The sequence below is a fragment of the Amblyomma americanum genome, chromosome 8 (assembly GCF_052857255.1).
Source record: "Amblyomma americanum isolate KBUSLIRL-KWMA chromosome 8, ASM5285725v1, whole genome shotgun sequence".
Lineage (NCBI taxonomy): Eukaryota > Metazoa > Arthropoda > Arachnida > Ixodida > Ixodidae > Amblyomma > Amblyomma americanum.
This window is the reverse complement of record NC_135504.1, coordinates 50,619,432-50,641,277: the sequence shown is the minus strand read 5'-3', so window position 1 is coordinate 50,641,277 and position 21,846 is coordinate 50,619,432.

Sequence of the window (21,846 nt, the reverse complement as noted above, 5' to 3'; positions counted from 1 at the left end):
TAAGAAATTTCAACCAGTTTACACAAGAAACGGTAATTAGGTATCAGCAATGCATATCTTTACGGACGCATATTTACTTCATTTGTGTTTATTATAATACTAAAAATCGCCCATCCTCACTGCTGTAGGCGGCATTTTACAGAGAGGGAAAGCGCGAACAGCGATCAAGGGAGAAAAGTGTCAGTGCGACTAAAGCATATAAACACATCAAGATCAAAATTTCTACAAGAAAAAAAAAACAGTAAAGAATGAAGACAAGCAATGGAAGCTGCTGCAGATGAAAGAAGAAAAATAAAAATGCAATGTAGAGCCCAATATAAAGTCACAATCTACGACTATGAGTTATCGCGAAGTTATCGTCTTAACACAACCACGAATTCCTGCGGGAAAAGAAAACGAACGGTATACCCTTTTTCGGGACACAATTTTGCGTATTTTTGTTATAGTCATATCGTTCTGATATGTAAGCAGGCGGTTTAAAGAAAACGTTGTGATTAATGACAATTTGATTCCGGTCAGTTCGATTCAATAGCGAACACCTAACCACGATTCTACTGATTGCTAACATGTCCGAGGGGAGCATGTTTTTGAGGGTGGCGACATTAGTGTTAATATGAAACGACCTCGTTACAAATCACGCTACATTATTTTATATGGCGTCCAACTTATTAGCGAGGGTTACAGGCTGAGAGTCTCACACCGCCGCTGCATATTTCAAGACAGGGCGTATAACAGAACGTTAGGGTGTATAACTGAACAGAATGTGTTAGAAACGAATGACAACTCTTTGACTTCTCGCGATGCTTCACTGAAGTTTCTGTTATTAAAATTAAGTACCCGGCGAGCTTTTAGTGTTACATACTATACATGGCTATTCCAAGTTACATTCGATGAAAACACTCATCTATGCTGAACCCTTGACTTAGTCGCATCGACCGTTCTCTCCGGTCGCGTATCCCACCAGCCATCCTATTTTTGCTCCCCCACCGCCCGTGCCTTCGTCTTCTTCGCCGCTCCCCCGTTACCGCCGACACCCTACAAACGTGTGGCGCACCGCAGGTAATCGCCCCACCTGCTATGCTTTTGGGCTTCCAGGCCACCTCGCCTGACTCTGCCGTCAGCGTGCGCCTTATTCCGACGGTGCTGTCAACCCCCTCCCCACTGATACCACAGGGAGCCTCCCTTGCCAAGCGTCTCTTTGCTCGTCTGCGGCTCTCTACCACACATACCTGATCGCTCGCCTTCGCCTGGACGGTGGTCCATATCTCCTATGCTCCGCCTCTGTCTGCGAGGAAAACTAACATCCACAGTTCCGGAGGCAAGAGTCGCGTCTTTTGCGAAGTATCCAAGTCCTCCGTCTACTTCCGCTAATCTGATTAAAGTGTCTCTTGAAGGCGTCCACGTTCTCGCATTCGTAGACACGGGCGCTGCCGTGCCCGCCATTAGTGCCGCCCTTCGCAGCAAACTTCGTGAGGTGACAACGCCAATTTTTGATTTTTCTCTCCGAACGGCCAGCTCACAACGCGTGCAGCTTATGGCAGCGTGCATGGTTCCTGTTCGCATCAACGATGCTTCATACACCGTCGAGTTTGTTGTTTTGTGCCAGTGCTCTCACGACGTAATCGTCGGCTGCGACTTCCATTCGACCCACAGTGCTGTCACAGTGCTGTGATTGATTGTGCCCGTGCCGATATTGTGCTCTGCCCCTTTTGTGACGCTTCCTTGTGCGCCCTTCTTATCCCTTCCGCTAAACTCCTCTAGACTGAAGGCACTGATATTCCTCGTTTTTCTTCTGCCCTTGTTTCCCTCACTTGTGATTCTGCCTTTGACTGTCTTGCGCTATTTACTCCGGCCGCAGCCTCGACGCCAAGCCTGGCTCTCCCTTTCGCTGTCTTCGCGACTTGCGATGACAGCTGCGCAGTCTATGTTGGTAACCCTTTACATGCCCGTCCTCTGTACTCCGCGGCGAATGTCTGGACTGTAGAAAATCTTCGAGAATGCACTCACCTACGTTGTCTCCGAAGACCGTGTCATCCCTCGGGTTGATGCTGTTACCTGTTGTGATTTTGCGACCGTTTCGCTCCCCGTCGACGTATTCGATTGCGTCATCGCTGCCCACCTTCCGCCTGCCTTACACGCCCAATTATTCCCCGTTCTTAAAACGTTTTAGTACCTCTTTTGACTTCTCCCAGCTGTCCTTGGGCCGTGCGTCGGCTGTCTGTCAAGGAATTGAAACCAGAACGCAGCCCCCCCCACCTCCCCCCCCCCCCCCCCCCCTGCGCCAGCGTCCGTATCATGTGTCGGCCACTGAGTGCCGCGTTATCCTTGAGAACGTCGACGACATGCTTCAGCGCGGCATCGTACAATCCTCACACTGCCCTAGGGCCTCTCCAGTCGCCCTGGTGACGAGAAAGTATGGCTCCACTCGCCTCTGTGTTCACTAGCGCCGCCTAAACAAGGCCACTCGCAAGGATGTTTATCCTTTGCCGTGCACAGACCATGCGCTGGATTGCTAGCAGGGCGCTGAGTTTTTGTCCCCCTTAGATTTACGTTCCGGCTACTGACAAGTGCTGATGGCTGCCGGTGATCGACCTAAAACCGCCTTCGTCACCCCCGACCGCTTGTAAGAGTTTAGAGGGATGTTGATCGGCTGGTGCAATGCCCCAGTCAGATTAACGTCAATGATGAACAATATCCTGAGCGGGCACAAATGGGAGACATATCTCTGTTATTTAGAATATATAGTTGTTTTTTCGAAACATTTTCTTTTCCATCTCAACCGTCTTGAGCACGTTTTTTGATGTGCTTTGCCGACGCGGCACTCCAACTGATCTTGAAAAATATGTTACTTTGCTGTAAACAAGCTCACGATCTTAGGCCATGTCGTCTCCAAGAATAGCGCTTTCCCTGATCATGCGAAACTTCGCGCTGTTGCTGGTTTCCCGAAACCGACTATCTTGAAAGAACTACGAAGTTTTTTTGGCTTGTGTTCCTATGTCCGCCAAATAATACGAAATTTAGCCTGCGTCGTTGCCCTTTAACTCAGCTTCTCTTCGGCAGCCAGAACCTCACATCCTGGTCATCCGCTTGTGACGTCGCGTTAAGTACCTTACGTCATTTTCTTGTATCTCCATCGATCCTTCACCATTTTGACCCCTACGCACCAACAGAAATTTGCACTGACACTAGCGGCCTGGGTCAGGACGCTGTTCTAGCTCAACGAAAATTGAGATTTCCGGAATATATTGTCTTTCTTCTTTCACTCCCTCCCTTATCCCTTCCCTTACGGTGCGGTTCAGGTGTCCAACGATATATGAGACAGATGCTGCGCCATTTCCTTTCCCCCAAAACTAATTAAAAAAAGTATATTGTTACTTACGCCAGCCTTACGCTAACTGAAGCGGAATCTAACTATTTTGAGACCCAGAAGAAATGTCTAGCCATCATTTGGGCGATTGGCCCATTTCGCCTTTACGTGTACGGTCGGCCGTTTTGCGTCGTCACAGACCATCACGCCGTATGCTGGTTGCCCTCTATCAAGGATCCTTCTGGCAGAGTTGCGCGTTACGCTTTTGGTCTCCAGGAATAAGACATCCACGTATTTATCGCTCCGGACGCAAGTGTTCCGATGCGGACGACTTCTCCCGTTCACCGCTACCATGAGATTCCCGCTCGGATGTCGTGTGTGCGTATGATTTATCTTCTCTTGACATCGCTGACATGATCATTGTCATCATCATCAGCCTGACTACACCCACTGGAGGGCAAAGGCCTCTCCCATGTCTCGCCAATTAACGCTGTCCTTTGCCAGCTACGCTCACCGCGTGCCCCCAAACTTCTTAGTCTCATACGGCCACCTAACCTTCTGCCACCCCATGCTACGCTTGCGTTCTTTCGGAATCCACTCCGTTACCCTTAAGGACCAGCGGTTACCATGCCTTCGCATTACATTCCCTGCCCAAGCCCATTTCTTCCTTTTGATTTCGACTAGGATGTAATTAAGCCACATTTGTTCCCTCATCCACTCTGCCCGCTTCCGGTATCTGAACGTAACAGTCATCATTTTTCTTTCCATAGCTCATTACGTTGTCCTTAACTTGAGTTGGACCCTTTTCGGTATCCTCCACGTTTCTGCCCCGTAGGCGAGTACCGTAGGCGAGTGCCCCGTAGGCGAGTGCCCCGTAGGGCGCAATTCTATTTATCTGCTGTATGTGTAAATCCGTCGCGAGTGCCGGAACACCGCAGCAATGTTCTGCTAGCGCCGCCCGCGTTTCCAAGGCCAAGGTTATGACATATGCGGCTCTGCAAAAGGAGTGGCGCATATGGGCTCAAGACATACCTTTAGAAGCGGCAGCAATCGTCATCATCATCATCACCCTGACTAAACCCACTCCAGGGCAAAGGCCTCTCCCATGTCTCTGCAATTAACTCTGTCCTTTGCCAGCTGCATCTACCCTTTGCCCCCAAACTTCTTAGTCTCATCCGCCCACCTGACATACTGCTGCCCCCTGGTACGCTTGCCATTTTTTGGAATCCACTCCGTTACTCTTAAGGACCAGCGGTTATCTTGCCTTCGAATTACATACCCTGCCCAAACCGATTTATTCCTCTTGATTTCCACTCGGGTCATTAACCCGCGTTTGTTCCCGGACCCAATCTGCCGGTTTCAGGTCTCATAATGTTACACCTGTCATTTTTTGTCCATAGCTCGCTGCATGGTCCTTAACTTGAGCTGAACCCTTTTCGTTAGCCTCCACGGTTCTGCCCCGTAGGTGAGCACTGGCATGATACAACTGTTGTATACTTTTCTTTTGAGGGATACTGGTAAACTGTCATTCATGATCTGAGAGAACCTGCCATATGCACTCCACCACATTCTTAATCTTCTAGTTATTTCCCTCTCATGATCCGGATCAGCGGTCACTGCCTGCCCTAAGTAGACATATTCTTTTACCACTTCCAGCACCTAGCTACCAGTTGTGAACTGCTGTTTCCTTGCTAGACTGTTGAACATTACTTTGGTTTTCGTCAAGTTAATTTTCAGACCCACCGACCTGTTCTGCCTGCCTGACTCACTGATCATGCTTTGCTCAGTCACTCTCCTGAGTGACTGAGCAAGGCAATGTAATCATCAAATTGCAAATTACTTCGGTATTCTCCATTAACTGTCACCCTTTTATTTTATTGCTGACTTTATTTCCTTAGACCCTGGAGGGACGCGGCTTCGGGTGTGCGCGGGACAAAAGCATTTTTAGTCTTTTTAAGAGACACGCGTTTGGTGGAAATTCGTTGACAATGAGGTACACGTGTGTGTGCGTGTGTTTGTGAGTGCGTGAGGGTGCTTGATTTTACCATTGATCCTTTCATTTCCTCTTTTTTTCATCATCCTCTTCTCTAATCGTCTTTCCTTTCACCCTAACCTTGAGTAGCATGCCAGCCCGACAACCAAGCAGACCTTTCCTGTTCCATTAATGTCCCTCCTCCTCATCCTCTCGGTAATAGTTGAAAAGCTAATAAAATTTAGTTAACCGCTTCACTACCTTACATCTCTGATTCTTTTAGAGTTCCAAATCAAGTTATTGAAGCAATCGCGCGCGAAGAAATGGTAATGAAAAAGTATTGCGTGCGATATGTGCCATAATTGCTGTTTCAGTAAAACTTGCTGCCGGGCTAGTTGGTTAGACATTTTTTGAAATAGGTGAACTCCAAGTTCGTCTTTTTTTGTCGCTAACCTATTTCAAGGATTATTTGCTGTTTTTCGGAGCAAAAACCTCCTGAGACGAACTATTCTTGCCGATATGAAGATGCGCAGTTGCAATCAGCTCGAGGTTCTGCGTTTATATTTGAAGGTGAACAAAACATGTAGCCATGGCTATATCTCCTAGTAGAAGCAGTACTCAGAGAAGCAGAAAAAGTCTGATGTAAATTCAAACCGGAATGCATCGACCGAGATGGCAATGGCCGCTCTAATTTTGAATAGGCAAGGAATCACAGGCTTCCTGAAAACAGTCAAGAAAATAGCATCGTTGTATTCAGAACATTATCGGCTAGATTGAAAACAGACCGAAAAGAAATGACAGCAGAAAGATCAATGCTGTTTTACAAAAAACGCCATCTTTCAAATCGGTAATCAAATGAGTAAAAGTTAATGTAATATGCATCCAGGTAAATCTTGTCCCATATTCCCTCCAGATTTGGCTCACTAATGTTGCTGCTTCCTTGGAAAAGGTGAAAGTCTTGATCAATGTAAAAAGACTCCCGCTCAGTGCTTATACCATTACCACCCTCAGTAGTTGCTTCGCTGTTTTCGGGAGTGTCTTCTTTATGGGGCGATAAAAAAATACAACCACAGTGGAGCAAGTGCGTAGGTTCGAAACCAAACTACCTTGAAAAATACCCAGCACTTCGCAAGGAAACACGTTTAAACATGGTTTCGTGCGAAACCTAACCAATCGCTTTTGCATTGGGAATATATGATGGTTGCTTAAACTTTCTTCACTAGACTCGTACTGCATATGAACTACACGGCAAATGTCAAAAATAGGTCTAAAGTCAAGTGGAGAAACAGAATGTTCCCGCCAACTCTACGCTATATAACCCTTGTTACGGCGTAACAACTCCCTGTTTACACGGTTTTAACCAAAATGTGTAGCCCCTGTTTGCAGCAGCAGCATACCAACTGCAGGAGGAGAAAGCAGCAGGTACTAGCAGAAAACAGCAGAGGCAGCAGAGGCAGTAACAACGGGAGCACCAGAAACAGCACCAGTATAACAGCAGCAGCGGCATCAGGGTAGCAGAAACAGCAGCATACGAGCAGCAACAGCATACCACCAGCACCAGCAGCAGCGTCAGCATAGCAGCAGCTCAAGCATAACATAAGCGCCAGCATAGCAGCAGCAGCGGTATCAGCTAACAGAAGAAGCAGCATACCACCAGCAGCAGCACCAGCATAGCAGCAGCTGAAGCATAACAGCAGCACCAGCTTGCCAGCAGCAGCAGCATAAAACCAGAAGCCCCAGCACCATACCAGGAGGGCCAGCAGCAGCACCAACATAGCAGCTGCGGCAGAGCAACAACTCGGATGCCAAGGATAGAGTAGCGCCAAAGTTAAAAAACACCGTGTTGTGAAAAATAAAAAAAACAATCAAAAATAAATGTCCTGCCATCAAGTACAAATTCATTGTGGAAGGAACATACGAGTACTGACCACAGATATCGCAGCTATCCACCTGGGAGCATCTCCTACGTTTATACCGTATCACCCAGAGAAGTGTAAGCTGTTTAATGCATAAATTAAAGCTTAGACTTGATAGTTGCTTCACCTTTCTGGAACCCAGCTCTCCGAAAACATTTATTTCTTTAAAAAATAGCAATGTACAAAAATAAAAGACCGTGTGAATATTTGCTGCGCTTCCTGAGACTGCTAATGCCCACGCTGTCATCACTCCCAGATATGTTTGAAACATCCTGCCAAGCACATGTGCAACCGAAGTTAGAATGTTTTACTGCCGCCCAAAATACTGAGACTTTACAGCTCTCTAAACAGAACTCTCATAAAACAAAAGCGCTATTTTATGTTTACTATTGTGTTGAAAAGCATAAAAAGTGCCATCGACCTCTCGAGGGGCTGCCGACATAAGCGAAATTGTATTTCCATGAATACCTAGGAACGTGTGCTCTGAATGTAGCCGCATTACAAACCCACAAACTATTTTATTGATTGGTTGGAATATCATGAAGTTCAACTAGCATAAAGCATAACTACTGGGTGCGCTTCTATGAATGCCTTGTAAGAGGGTATAGTAGGCTAACTTAGCTAGGATTCAAATTGTTTTGACCTTATCTGTGCTCCATATCAAGTACAAAATTTAGAAGTTTCTATGTCGACTCCAGTGGGTATGGACGTAGTGCATACGAAATTAAAAAAAAATATTCGATGCATACGGTCGTTTCTTAAAGTCGGGAACTTCATTTGTTTTAAAATATAGTAACTGCGTTTCGTCAAAAAATAAATATACCGGTGACTGTTCTTGCATTTCCTGCACAAAAAGATTCGTTCACAGAAATAAAAATTGGCTTGAACGAAACGCGAATCTTTTAATGCAGTACATGCAGCATGCACATGAAAACATTCGGTGAAAGGCTTGATATTTTTATAAAAGGGTATTAAAGAGCCCGAGGGCTTAAAATTGGGCTCCTCCTTATGTGTCACTGCAACCCTCGACACTTTGTTCCTGTCAAGAAATGATGGAGCATATCAATCTCAACAGGAATCCTTTGAGTCTAAACAACAGTATAACGTGGTTCACTCCAGAAGACACCATCTACGCACACATTCAATCACCATTTCAATCATCACATTCAATCATGCTGTCACCATTTAGAAACAAGATCAGTGTCCTGCAGAAATGTTAAAACAAGGTGTGCAGCCTCTCTTCGGCATGTCTGGTTGCCACTCCGGTAGACAATGTCCTGAACTGTACTGTGAAGGGCTCCTGTCTTCTTGAAGGAAGTGAACGTCACATACCTTTCCGCATTCCGCAGTGAATGTGCGTATGGATGGTGACACTGCAATGGACTATGTTCTACTGTGACTGACTATGTGCATAGATGGTGAATTCTAGAGTGGACTTTGTTCTGCTTTGAGTGAATGTATGCATAGATGGTGACTGCGAGAATGGAATATGCACTACTATAAGTGACTGTGCTCATAGCGGGGCAGATCCTACAGGTTTTAGAATATTATTAACATAGAAGTGACGCTATGGTGGAGCAATTGCTAGCAGACTAAGCAAGGCTAATGCCACCTGTAGCATACAACAACTTAACTCAACTCTAAACAACAGCTATGTAAAACGATTCCTGTCTCAGGCGGCACCCCATTTAAAAAGCGCATTGCTGCAGCTGGTGCCAGATTTAAATATCTTTCATTGCTCATACGAGGGCTCGGGTTGATCTGTAACTTCTTCAGGAATCCTGCCACTTTTAGCGTAAGAGGAAAACAATTCTTTTTTGACCTTTTACTTATCATCCTCTTTGTGAGCGGGATCTACATAAGTAGGCACTTGCTCTCTTATTTAAAGAAATAATATAGAAGTGATCATGCCACTTACACTGAGTAGCTCTGGACGGTGCCCGTCCTTTAAATATTTAGCTTGGTGTGCGGCCTTGGCCAAGTGCCATCGCAGCGTGCTGGTGAGCACTTTTCTCCCTCATTGCTAAAGTGGAAGTCCCCTTTCTCATTCCTCGTTGCCCTCCGAAGCATTGCAGTTGTTTGTCGCCGCCTGTGTCGGGAGGACAAAGTTTTCACTGTGCAAACACGCCAAGAAGCACCATAGGCCCGCGAAGTCTCCCAAGCGCCGGCTGTCCATGTGTCACATGTGCAGTGCTGGCGTGCGCAGACAGGCACCCCTAGAGCGTGTTGGGACGGCGGTCCCCAGTCTTTCAGATGACGCCCTAGAATTAGTGTCGTAGCCTGCGCACATTGTAGAGAGGGCATCGCGTTACGAAGGGACAAAGGGTGGTGTTCGTATGGTGCCCTGCATTCGCCAGCCATCAGCCAGAGAAGAGGATGCAGTCAGATTCACAAACGAATACAAGTTGTATATAGCAAAGAAAAATTACAAAGGTAATTCTAGACGCTCATCAGAACATATACAAAGTAATTTTTGAACATGCGTTCTCTGTGTGCCTCTATATCTAAAGTTACTTTCAATGGCATATCATATAGCCAGCCTAAAGATATTGCTAATGCTTTCTGCAATCACTTTTTATCACCCTGCAATCATCCACACCCAACTTCGCAACCAAACATGCACCGTATGTTACATTCATACTATCTTTTTCCTGTTACCCCTGAAGAAGTACACCGAACTATTTCGGAACTAAAAATGCGAGTCCAGGCTTAGACTGCATTTGAATGCGCCATTTGAAATCAGCTGGTCCTATTTTACCTGATGTAATCAGCTTTTAATAAACCTGATTTTCAAAACTGCAATTTTTTCTGATTTTCTAAAAAAGCAAAAATCATTCCTGTGTTTAAAAGAGGTGAGAAAGAGGTTCTAAATACTTACCGTCCCATCTCTATACTTTCATTGCTTAGTATAGTTGTTTACCCTTAGAATAAATAACTACTTAAGCTGAACTTACTAAAAACTTGCCAATTCGGTTTTCGCTCGGAAAGTTCTATTAACCTTCAGTTGCTTTGTCTAACTGACTATATTAAACAATCACTGGGCAGTGGTCTACTTGTTGGCTCATTATTTTTAGACTTTACTAAACCTTTTGAGACGATTAATCAAAATAATTTATTTACTGAACTTGAAGCTTCTGATAGAACTTTTCCCGCGCTAGACTTTTTAAAAATTATTTACTTGGTAGAAAAAACGGGGGGTTCGTGGCTGGTATGTTGTCTTAATCTAAGATCACTAACATAGGTGTCTCCGAGGGATCGATACTTGGCCCTTTGCTTTTTTAATTTACATTACTGATCCTCCTGACGCACTTACTGACACTAGTTGTGTATTATACGTGGGTGACACTACCATTTCTTTTTCTGATAGGTTTGTAATCTCTCTAACTTCCAAATTAAATACCTTTTTTTTAGCATTATGGCCTGATGCCATCATGACCACATAATTATCAACCAGATTAAAACTAAGTTTATGCTTTTTCGATCAAAACAAAAACTTGCACTACAGTGAACTTCATTATCGCTTGGTCATACTTCTATATACCCTTGTGACAACGAGACTTTCCTCGGTATTCAACTTGTTTCTCAGCTAAAATTTCGCCATCATTCGGACCGAGTGAAGAAAAAACATCTGGAATTCGTGCATTAGTAAAGGCTTGCCTTTTATTCCATCACCACTCCTATCACTTTGCTTTTATTCACACACACATTAATTATGGCAGTGTAGTATGAGGAACACAACTGTCATTTGCACTCGATCCAGCACATTCAGAATCAAGCAGTTCGTAACATTACCAGCAGTTTATACCTTGTTACCGCTATGCCTTTGCTTCGTCAATATAATATCTTATCCGTTAATAATTTGTTTCATTCCAACCTAGCTATCATGTTTTTACATTAATGAATAACACACTTTCTTTTGATTTTATTGGAAAATATTTTTGAAGAATTCTAGCCCTACTAGATTTGCAGCTCGAAAAACCTTTTTGCTATCCCCAAGTTCTTACTAATTCTAGGAAACGGTGCCCTCATTTTGCATATCTTTCTGTGTGCAATAATTTATCCATGAGTTTAAAATCGTCTATGTCACTGTCTATGCATAAATCAAATTTGAAAAATTTTGTTTTGCTGAAATAAATAGAGTGGACAACTTCTGTATAATTCCGAAGTAATTGTTCTTAAATATTTGCTAGAAATTTCGCCCTTGTTTGTTGTGGCTTGACAGCTGTACTCTGGTATTCTAACTTGAGTTGTATGTTTCTTTATGGGCCTTTTAAAGAATATCTAGATCGTTTTTCGGAGCGCTCTTTTTTTCGTTTTACTGTATTATTTTTAGCGTTTTTTTTGTTCTGCATATCTTTTTATGTTCTTCGCCCTGATCACCTCTTATTTCATTTCCATCAAATATAAAGTTTTTCTATATAAATTATCATTGTTATTACTGCTAAATGTACTTCTCTATGTTGCTGGTTGTTTCTTGTTCTGCTTAGTATCGATCTACCAGGGGGTCCCGTGAGAGTCACTTGACTTTGGGACCCTCGCCTGTTTACCAAATTTGTGTACCCGGTGTGTATCCAATGTGTACCCGGTAACTTCAAAACTCTAAATCCACAAAACATCGCAATAAATGCAGAAGAATACGGCATGTAACCTACAAAGCAGAACGGAAATATTTAAGCAACAGTTCACTGTTAGACGGGGGAGGCAAGTAAAATTATCATATCTGTTCACTAGACACAGTAGCAGTCAAACAACCAGAGGATCGCGATGTGGCCGCCCTGATTACAGGCGGGCGTTCCCTCACTGGTTCTTGGGTGAGCGCCAGTACAGCTGACTCGAACCTAGTGCGGGAGCACTTTTTTTTAAAGCGAAATTTATGGCCCCAGGGCATCAATGATGGATGAAGGTGTGATGAATGATGTAGTAGAGATTAAATGAACGGAAAAAGGTTAGCTGATTTGATGAAGTCCAGTAGAGACCGATGGTACGGTCCCTGCGTCCAGGCATTGTATGAAGAAGGGTTGCTTTGTGAAAGACCTGCTGCCATCAGGTACCGGATCCTTGTAGGCTTGAGAGCTGGGCAGTCCCACAGTAAGTGATGAATGTCGGCCTCAATGTCCTCGTGTTTACATATCGGACACCCTGGCCGAGGAAACAATTCTTGGTACTGAGGCCACTTCCGAGTGATGGCTGGTTTGAGGGCAACCCCGACCCGGATCCTCCTAAGCGCAACCTCCTCTGCACGGGTAAGACCGCGGGGGAGGGTTACCGCACACGGAGGGATGAGAGCACGTGTGCGGCGCCGGAAGAGTTCCTTTCGTGACGAAAGGAGGGTAAAATTGTCCAAATGAACGAGTCGAGGCGGTGATGAGTTTGGATTCGCAAGGCGGGTCACTAAATCTTCCTGGCTTTGATAGGTCAGCAGATCCAGTGGGACCCACTCAATACGTACTGGTTGCGGGATGCGTGCCGCGAGCCGGAGGATGTCCTGACATATCGTGGGACAGCGGCTAACACGTCGTAGCAACCGGACAACTTGAAGGGCGTCAGTGCGGATGACAACGCGGGCCACAGGGAGCATAGTTAAGTCGGCCACAGAGCAGAGTGCTTCTTGAACTGCAACGAGCTCAGCACAGACGGACGAAGGGGGTTCCGTAAGCTGAAACCGAGAGGTTTGATTCACGGCAGGTCTGCACAGGCAGTAGATAGCTGTTGTTGCTTTGCAGTCTTGTATGCTTGCGTCTACGTAGACAACAAAGGATCCTTCATTCAGGAAAGCATCTTGTTCCTCAAATTTCTGGCGAAGCAATGATGCCGAATGACGAGATGTTGGCCGGCGATTATCTGTTGGTTTGTTGTCGCTGAGCTGTACAAACTTCCATGGGGGAAGAACTGGCGTTGGCGGCTGAAGAATGGAGTGTGACGTTGCATAAGTCCTCAGTGCATGCGTGGAGTGCGATAGACTGTCCTTAAGGCTGCGCGATTCACGGCGCTGCTGCACCAGCTCATCAGTGGTATTGAGCTGCGCATTCTCTTGTAAAGCTATGACCGGTGTGATGCGTGGAAGGCACGTAATGGTCCTCATAGCCTTTCGGTTCACGGCTTCAAGGCGATCCCATTGGTCTCTTGTAAGATGTTGAAACTGGGCTTGATAAACAATACGTGGCTGCAGAACTGCCCTCACCAATTGCCGTGAAACGAGCGAGCCTGCGCCACCAGTTTTAGGGCCAATTCTTCTAATCAAACCCAAAGTAGCTTGCCTTTTTTCCTGAGAAAGCCGTGCAGTCGCTGATCCTGATTGGTGAATAATTAAGCCAAGGATTTTTACACTCAGGCTTTCCTGTAGTGGGGTTCCTGATGGACAAAGACGGATTGAACTTGCAGCAAGTTTACGGCGTTCCCAGTGGTTGACGACTGACGTGTATGTTGTTTTATGCGCGGATAGCTGAAGTCCGATGGATGATGCGTAATTACAGGTAACATCCAATGCAACATGCAATGCAGATTGAAGGACAGCCTCCTGAGTACGGAGATCTTGGTGAGTACTCCACACCGTAATGTCGTCAGCGTACTGAAGAAATTTTATGTCACGGATGTCATGTAAGCGCCAAGCCAGTGGGATGAAAGCAATATTAAATAACTTCGGCGACAATACTGATCCCTGGGGCACGCCGCAGAAAGGAACAAATGATCCGACCGCTTCGCCGCTGAGGCGTATTGCAAATTTTCTGCCTTCCAAAAATGATTGGACAAAACTACGCACTCTCAGAGGGAGATGAAGCATGTCAATGGAGTTCAGAATGGCTGCATGACTGATGTTGTCATATGCCTTTTCAACGTCCATTGCTAAAACAGTACGCACATAGCGGCTGCTGGTAGATGACAAAACTGCAGATGCTAAGACAGCCAACCCGTCCTCTGTACCAATATGTGGACGAAAGCCGAGTTGTGCTGGGTGATAAAAACCGTGCTGCTCTAGCCACCATGACAGTCGTGTGACTAGCATTTTCTCCGCCAGGTTGCACAGCGTAGGAGTTAAGGAGATAGGTCGCAAGTTGGCGAGATCCATCGGAGGCTTTCCTGGTATCGGGATAGGAATCACGACAGCGGATTTCCAGCTCTCGGGCACTACGCCATCCAACCATACTTTGTTTATGGTGTCAAATAGTTGAGGGAGTGCAGCGCTACTCAGGTTCTTGTACACCTTGTACTGAATATTGTCCGGGCCGGGTGCTGTTTTCCTTTTCGCATCATCTATCGCAGCCAGCAACTCAGGCATAGAGAATGGACTCGCAATTCCATCTACGTCGACATCAGACGGCATTTGATATAAATGCGCTGCGATGCCTGCCATATTTAAACTAGCGGATGAAGAAGGCACAGCATCGTAGTTCGGGAAAAACTTTCGCGCTGCTTCTTTGGCGAAATCATCTGGCGACAAGTTAGCCGCGAAACGTGCAGTTGCCGCTGCGTCAGTCGTACGGCGACCGCGTTCCATTGTACGGAATGTTCGCCAGAGAGAGGCATTCGAGGATTTTGCAGAAAATTGTTCGCACCACACATGCCACTGCCGCCGAGAGAGGTCGCGTTCATATTTGCGTGCTTTAGCTGTAAGATAGTGCAATCGCATACGTGCCTGCGACGAAGTAGGGTCTCTCGTAGCAGCCAGCTCGGCTTGACGGCGTGCCGCCCACAAGTTAAGGAGGCCGAGGTCTGGTTCCGGTCGACCAACATCAGTCCAGGTGGTAGTTGTAGCACTGTTGAGCGCTGTTTTTATGCGCTCAACAAGGATTGGCGAAGAATCTGAGGATAGGTTGTCCATACAGGAGCGGAAACTGTCCCAGTTGATCATAGAAAATTTGTAGCATAAAGGTCGGAAATGTGAGGTGTGAAGACCGATGATGATAGGGTGATGATCACTTGTCCAGCAGTCTGGCTCTATGTGCCAGGAGGGAGTACTTGGTCCCGACCACCACGTCAAATCTGGAGCATAGGAAGCACTGCGAGTTTGACGCACTGGCCGTGTTGCTGTCCCAGCATGGTTGAGCAGCACAAATTTGGCATCCGTGAAGGCGTCCCGCACACGCCTGCCACGAGGGCTTGAAGTGCGGTACCCCCTATCCTGGTGAGGGGCGTTAAAGTCGCCTCCGACTAAAACAGGACACCCGGGATACTGCCGACGGACACTTGTCAACCAGCCAAGATTAATACGGGAGGAAGCACCACCGGCTGGTCTAACGTAAAATGAAACGACCACAACGGTTCCCTTTTTAAGTTTCGCAGCCACTGCCACTACCTCTCGATACGACGTGCACCAGCTTTCGAGTGCAAGACGTACACGCGGAAAACGTGAGTCCACATACACCGCCGCCTTTCCCGGGGGAGCCGCAGTTTGTACACGACGGTCTATCATTGAAGGAGACATGTAGGCACTGAAGCCTGGAATCTATGGCAAGGCGTTTGTTTCCTGTAGCAGCATGGCCCATACCTGGAGGTTGTGAATTTGTAGTCGGGCCTTGAGCTCTCCCACCTTTCTTGGAAATGCCTCTGCAGTTCCACCGCAGCACACCAGCACGACTGGAACTTGCCATTTCAAGTTACTAGACCAAGCGCTGTAGAATCACGGACGTCAGGTTGGGCAACTGGTTGACCATGAACCGGAGCAAAGAGGTCGCAGAGTTGTCCAGTGGCATTGCGGAAATCTGGGAAGAGGCGACAGGAAATGAAACTGGTGGGCGGCAGGAAGGCGAAGTTGCTGCGCCATTGATAGATGCGGCGGATGATTCTGCTGCCCGTCTACGTCGAGCGAGCAGTTCACGGTGTTGCCGGAGCTTGGTGACCTCTGCTAAAAGATGTGCGATTTGTTCGTCGACGGCGGCCATATCGTCCTGCGGGAGTTCAGGCACACTGCGCTGCTTTGCTGGCTGTTTTCGGATGCGTTCTTTTCTCACAGTACCGTTAGAAGACTGCTGAGCTGAAGGATCATGCGAGATGCGCTCAGGGAGCTCCGGCCACTCGTCGTCATCCCACTGGAGAGCTGCGAACCGATTGGATGTCTGCAATGAAGTTACACTGTCTTGTATCGGCCAATGCTTAATCATTCGACGACGAGCCTGTTGTGTTGCCTTTTGTTTTGTCGGACAGCTTGGAGAAGTTATCTCGTGGTCGTCGTATTTGCAAAGGCCGCATCGATAAGCCACTTTCCCTTCCGATGTACTTTCACCGGCAGCAGTGAAGGGGCAGGATTTGCGCATATTTCCAGCACGGAAGCAGTTATAGCAATATACCGCACTCGGTTTATATGGCCGAGGCTGTAAAATACAGCCATAATAGTACAGACGGGCTGGTAGTGTCAGAGGGCCTTGCAAGATGACTATGCAAGAGTGCCCCTTTCCCATGCGTCGGCCTGGATGACACGGTGCGTGGGACAGTACAGCTCACGCTGGAGGGCAGTTTGATCCTCAGTGATATCGACGTTGTAGACGACGCGGCGCTGCAAGTCGGAGCCTTCAACTAAATACACTTGTACTGGCACTGAGACTTCGCTTGTCAGTGAAATACTGGTGAGCGTTTGCAGCCGTTCTACGGCAGTCAGAGTCGGAAGCCACACTGCAATGGTGTTGGACTTTGTCCTGGCTGTAAAGCCCCGAAAACCTTTGGTTCCGAGGCATGCGTCCAAGTTAGCTTGTAAAATCTTGTTGGCTATATCCGTGAGGCTTTTGTTGGCCAGAGATTTAATGGTCAGTTTGTAAGAAGACCATCCGGGAGTAGGCTCCACAGAGTTCTCGATCGTAGGACAAGTGCGCTTACCTTGGGAGCCATCACTTGCCGAAGGTGGAATCGGTTGGCTGTCGTTTGAGGGACGCTTGTGAGTAATGCGAGGGCACTTTTGCACGGGTAGAGGTGCCGATAAGTCCATTGGAATGCCCTGTTCATCATGCCGTGCGGTTTGAGGCCCATCCGGTGGTGCAGAGTTGATGGCCATGGGCCTTGGTTGCATATCACTCACGAGCAGTCCGGCATTTCGGGAAGGCAGGAGGGGTGCATCTGCCGATGAACCGGGAGCACAAAGCTGGACCTGGCGCCGCGGATTGGGTGTCGACTGCGTGGCAGGTGATGCCACGAGAAACGCCGGCATAGCTACCTCCGCCAGCGTGGCAGCGGAGGCACTAAGCCTAGCGTCAGTGCCCAGCTAAGCTGCACTCATGCATGGTTCCCAGGAGGCCTCAGATGATGGGAGGACGTCCGGAGCTTCTTCAGAAGATGAGGATGCAGTTATATTCAAATAGGGCACGTATTTACGTGGATAGCGAGGTTTTTCTGAAGAGCGCTGTGCCGCCACTTTAGCACGGACACACTTCTCCTTTCTGCTGGAGCGCTTGTTCGAAGCTAAATGTTATGGCACGGGCACACCGCCGGCACTAAACGGCCTTCATTCATAGGTCCCGCCTCAACTCTCATTATGTGTCAAGGCAGGAGCACACATTCACGAACCGTCGACACTACAAGCGGCCTCAGTTCCTCATTTTGTAGTTGCTCTTTGAGAAGCAAAACCATATAAATGGTGACGAAATGCCTGTCTCAGCATGGCTATCACAGGCCTAAATCAATCCAAATATAAAATCAGCGAATAAAATAAATTCAAACTGGAGTTTTTCAATCAAACCACAATTAGGAAAAGAAAAAAAAAGCACGGTATGCCTTGAGTAGAAATCCAAAGCAAGGGCCGGAAGAAACGCCCATGATGATTGCTGATGCGAAGAAGGAGAGCTATAGGCGGCAGGTTCTAGGCATACAATAAATTTAACAAAAACCGAGAAAAGAAGGTGGCATGAGCATATAAAGAAAATGAGACGGGAGGTTAGCTTGTAGAAATGCAAGATGAGCGCAAACCGCATAAAAAACGAAATAACAAAAGAGGGCAGGAGAAGACAAAGAACGAGGGGGGAGAACAGTGGAAATAAATAAGCAGTGAGGCATTGGGGTACACGGAGAAGCGGGCGCAGATCTCGCATCTCGGGGTCTGTGGCCCCTCCAGTGTAGAACCAATAGCCTCGCAGAGTTGCGAAGGCAGAAGAGCAAGATGGAGAAAAAGAAAAAAACAGACTATATGCCAGCTGGAAGAGTTCCACAACGGTGACAGCCAGGCAGTGTGCTATACTATCAAATGTAACTACTTGTTCAATCAGACGGCATGCACTTTAATCACTGAGAAGGAATGCAGATCGTTCGCGGCAGAATATGTGAACAAGATGCAATGAATTTTGCGATCAAACTGTGATGTGATAGCTCATTTAGTGAGATATAGAATCGCAAACAGGTATAGAAGTACACGTGTTGTTTGGTCCGTCCGAGTCCAAACTCATGAAAATAAGAAAGGAAACGACCGTAGCCCGTTGTGAAATGAATGGTAGGTTTCTGCTGAGGGCAGGAAGACAAATTGTGAATCACATTGGCAAATGCGCGGAAAAGATCAGGACTTGTGATAGGATAGTCATTGCGCAAATAATTATTTATACATTTTTTATTTATTGTACCCCTGAGGACCCCAGGGATTACAGAGGGGGAGTGGAAAAACAGGAATAAAATTAGAAAAATACAGCAGAGAGACAAATTTAAATAACATTTGAGTATACAATGTTAGCTATGCTTTGCGGAACATCTCGTAATTATTCAGGTCTGCAATATCTGCGGGAAGGTGATTCCAGTCTCGTGAGGTACGCGTCAAAAAGGAATGATAAAAATATTTGGTATTACAAGAATCAAAACCGACTTTATGAGGATGATCAGTACGATGGGAGACATAAAATGGCTGAAGGGTAACGTGACCGCGCAGTATGGGGTGATGGTACAATTTGGGAAACGAAGCGTTACGAGACACTTTGCGACAAAGTGACAGCAATGGAAGAGAAAAACTAGATTTCATTGTAGTTATGCTTTCAGTGCCGTTGTAATTAGTGAGAATGAAACGCACAGAATTATTTTGAACAATCTCATGAGCATTAATATGAATGTCATAAGTAGGATCCCAGACTGAAGTTGCATGCTCCAGTTTGGAGCAAATTAGTGTTTTATATAGCAAAAGGTTCATATAGGAACGTCGAAAAAATTGCGACGTAAGTAACCTAGCATGAGATTACCGTTGTTGATTACGTGTTCGATGTGAAGAGGCCAGCTTAGGTTATCAGTGATATCAACGCCAAGGTATTTTTATGATGTTACAGACTGTAAAGAAATGTTATCGATGTAATACCAAGACGGGGCCGTAGATTTTCTTAAAACACGCATGAATTTGCATTTGTTAATATTTAGCAGCATTCGCCATTTCTTGCACCAGTTAGCTACAGCGGTAAGGTCAGACTGAAGTAGACCGCTGTCATTAGTATCGGTTATTTCTCTAAAAATAACACAATCATTCACACAAAGAAGGATATGAGAATTAACAAGAGGCCGAAGACCATTGATATAGATTAAGAACAAAAGAGGCCCAAGGACTGAGCCTTGAGAAACGCCTGAATGCACTTCAGTAAAACCGGAATTAAAACCATTAGCGGTAAAACTGTGCGCGATATAGGAGAAAACACTCAATCCATTTCACTAGATTAGGATCAATATTAAGGTTATTTAGTTTCAATAAGAGAAGTCTGTGATATACCTTATCAAAAGTTTTACTAAAATCTAGGAATATACATACAGCTAGTGATGAATGGTGAAGGATACGGTGTAATGCATGTGTAAAACATATTAGCTCAGTTTCGCATGAGTAAAATTTTCGAAAACAGTGTTGTGCCAATGAGAACAAAGCGTTTGATTCTGGAAAATTAACAAGAGTTGTAAATATTATATGTTGAAACATTTTGAAACATGTGTAAGTGAGAGAGATGGGACGATAGTTGAGGGGAGTTGTTCTGCTACCCGAATCGTAGGCTGGAATTTCCATCCCAATATTCCACTCTTTCGGTAGTATAGATTGGTTATGAGATTGTTGGAAAATTTTTGTTAGCATAATAAAAATATAGGCTGAATTGTTTTTCAAAAACTTAGCATTAATAATATCACAACCTGGAGCGGAATAAAGATTGAGGTTATCAATAAGTTTAATGACACCAAAATATTAAATAATATTGGCGACATAGTTGCGTAATGGTGATTATAAGTTGTAGGCACGTGTGCAGCACATATGACCGAAAAGTTCACAGCAAATCAATTGTTAAGAATTGAGGCAACAAGGTTTGAAGGAACAGGGTCACCAGAGGAGTCGGTCAGGACGATATTTTCATCAGTCGTGGGATTAATCTCGCACAAAAATTTTGTAATATTGTTTGTGTGCATAGACGGAAGAATTTTTGAGTGTTTCTTTGCGTTTTTAATTGCCTGCACGTATGCCTCGGATGCAGCCGAGTACGAAGCCCAACGTCTTCTAATAGGGGAAAGCTTAGCGATACGACAAAGTGGCTTCTTTTTATTGGATAAGCGCTTGATATGATTGCAATACCAGGGAGTATTATTGTGATTGATGATGGTGCGTTGAGGAATGAACCGTTCAATCAGCTGGTTTACATTGGACGGAAACATGTTACAGTTAGATTGAACAAAAAAAAATAGGGTGGGGCAGCCAAAAAAGAATGTAAACCAATAGGCCCCTGCCTGTGCCACTTAAGTATAACAGGCTTAACCCAATCTTAATATAGATGAAAAGGCCCGAAGGCAATGTTGTGCTTTTGCCACCCGTAGGTGGGAAAATAAGAAAAATGAGGGGGGGGGGAATGCTACTAAGCGACCCACAGCCGGAGGAGCGGGCCCGGGGAGACTCCCCTGATCTCCCCTGGGACGTAGCGGAGGGGGTGGGGCATAGGTTGTGGGAATGGGAATGAGGGAAGGGTTGTGGGTAATGGGATGGGAACTGGGGACAGCGAGAATTGACCCTCATTTTATCATGGCTCGACTCCTGTCTGGCCAGGACAGGGAGGGCGTCGATGTTGATCAATGGTGCGGCTTCACTCACCGGATGCCCGACCACCCAACGACGCAACAGCTCCGACCCGGAGCGGGAAATCCTAACAGGGGCAGCTGCCTCGGGCTCCTCCACGACTTTAGGGGTCCGGTTCGGACTTGCGAAACGCTGCCCAGCTACTAACCGTCAAGTGCTTTTCGCGGTTTTTCAGACTCCGGAAGTATGTGTGGTGGATCCAGCCATTGGAATTAGGTTTCTGGGGTACCACTTGTGCTTCTTGCACTTATTTCCTCCCCTAGCTTGCTCCACACCTACTTAGGAGGTAGTGTTCAGGGCCGGGCTGACCAGGCCACAAGCCAAGAACCTGGCAGAGGGTGAGATAACCCGGGCCTCCTCCACCGCTACTCCACAACTCCGACGGTTTTCGCATCGGTCGTACTAAGGTCCCCTGTACCTCGGCGTCCCGCGCTCTGTCCTCACGGCCCCGCGGTCAGCCATCCCTGGCTGTTTCCCCGAGGACATCGCTCCGGAGGAGCCCTTTTGCTGAACCCCGCGCGGATCTAGCCTCTCCGTGACCAGAAACCGACGCGCCAGCCGGTAGCCACGCACGCCCCCGCGTGCAGAGGCCTTTTGATTTCCGAGCGATTTTCGAGCCAAATTCCGTGAGTCCAACCTGATTGTGAAACCAGACCTGCCTCCG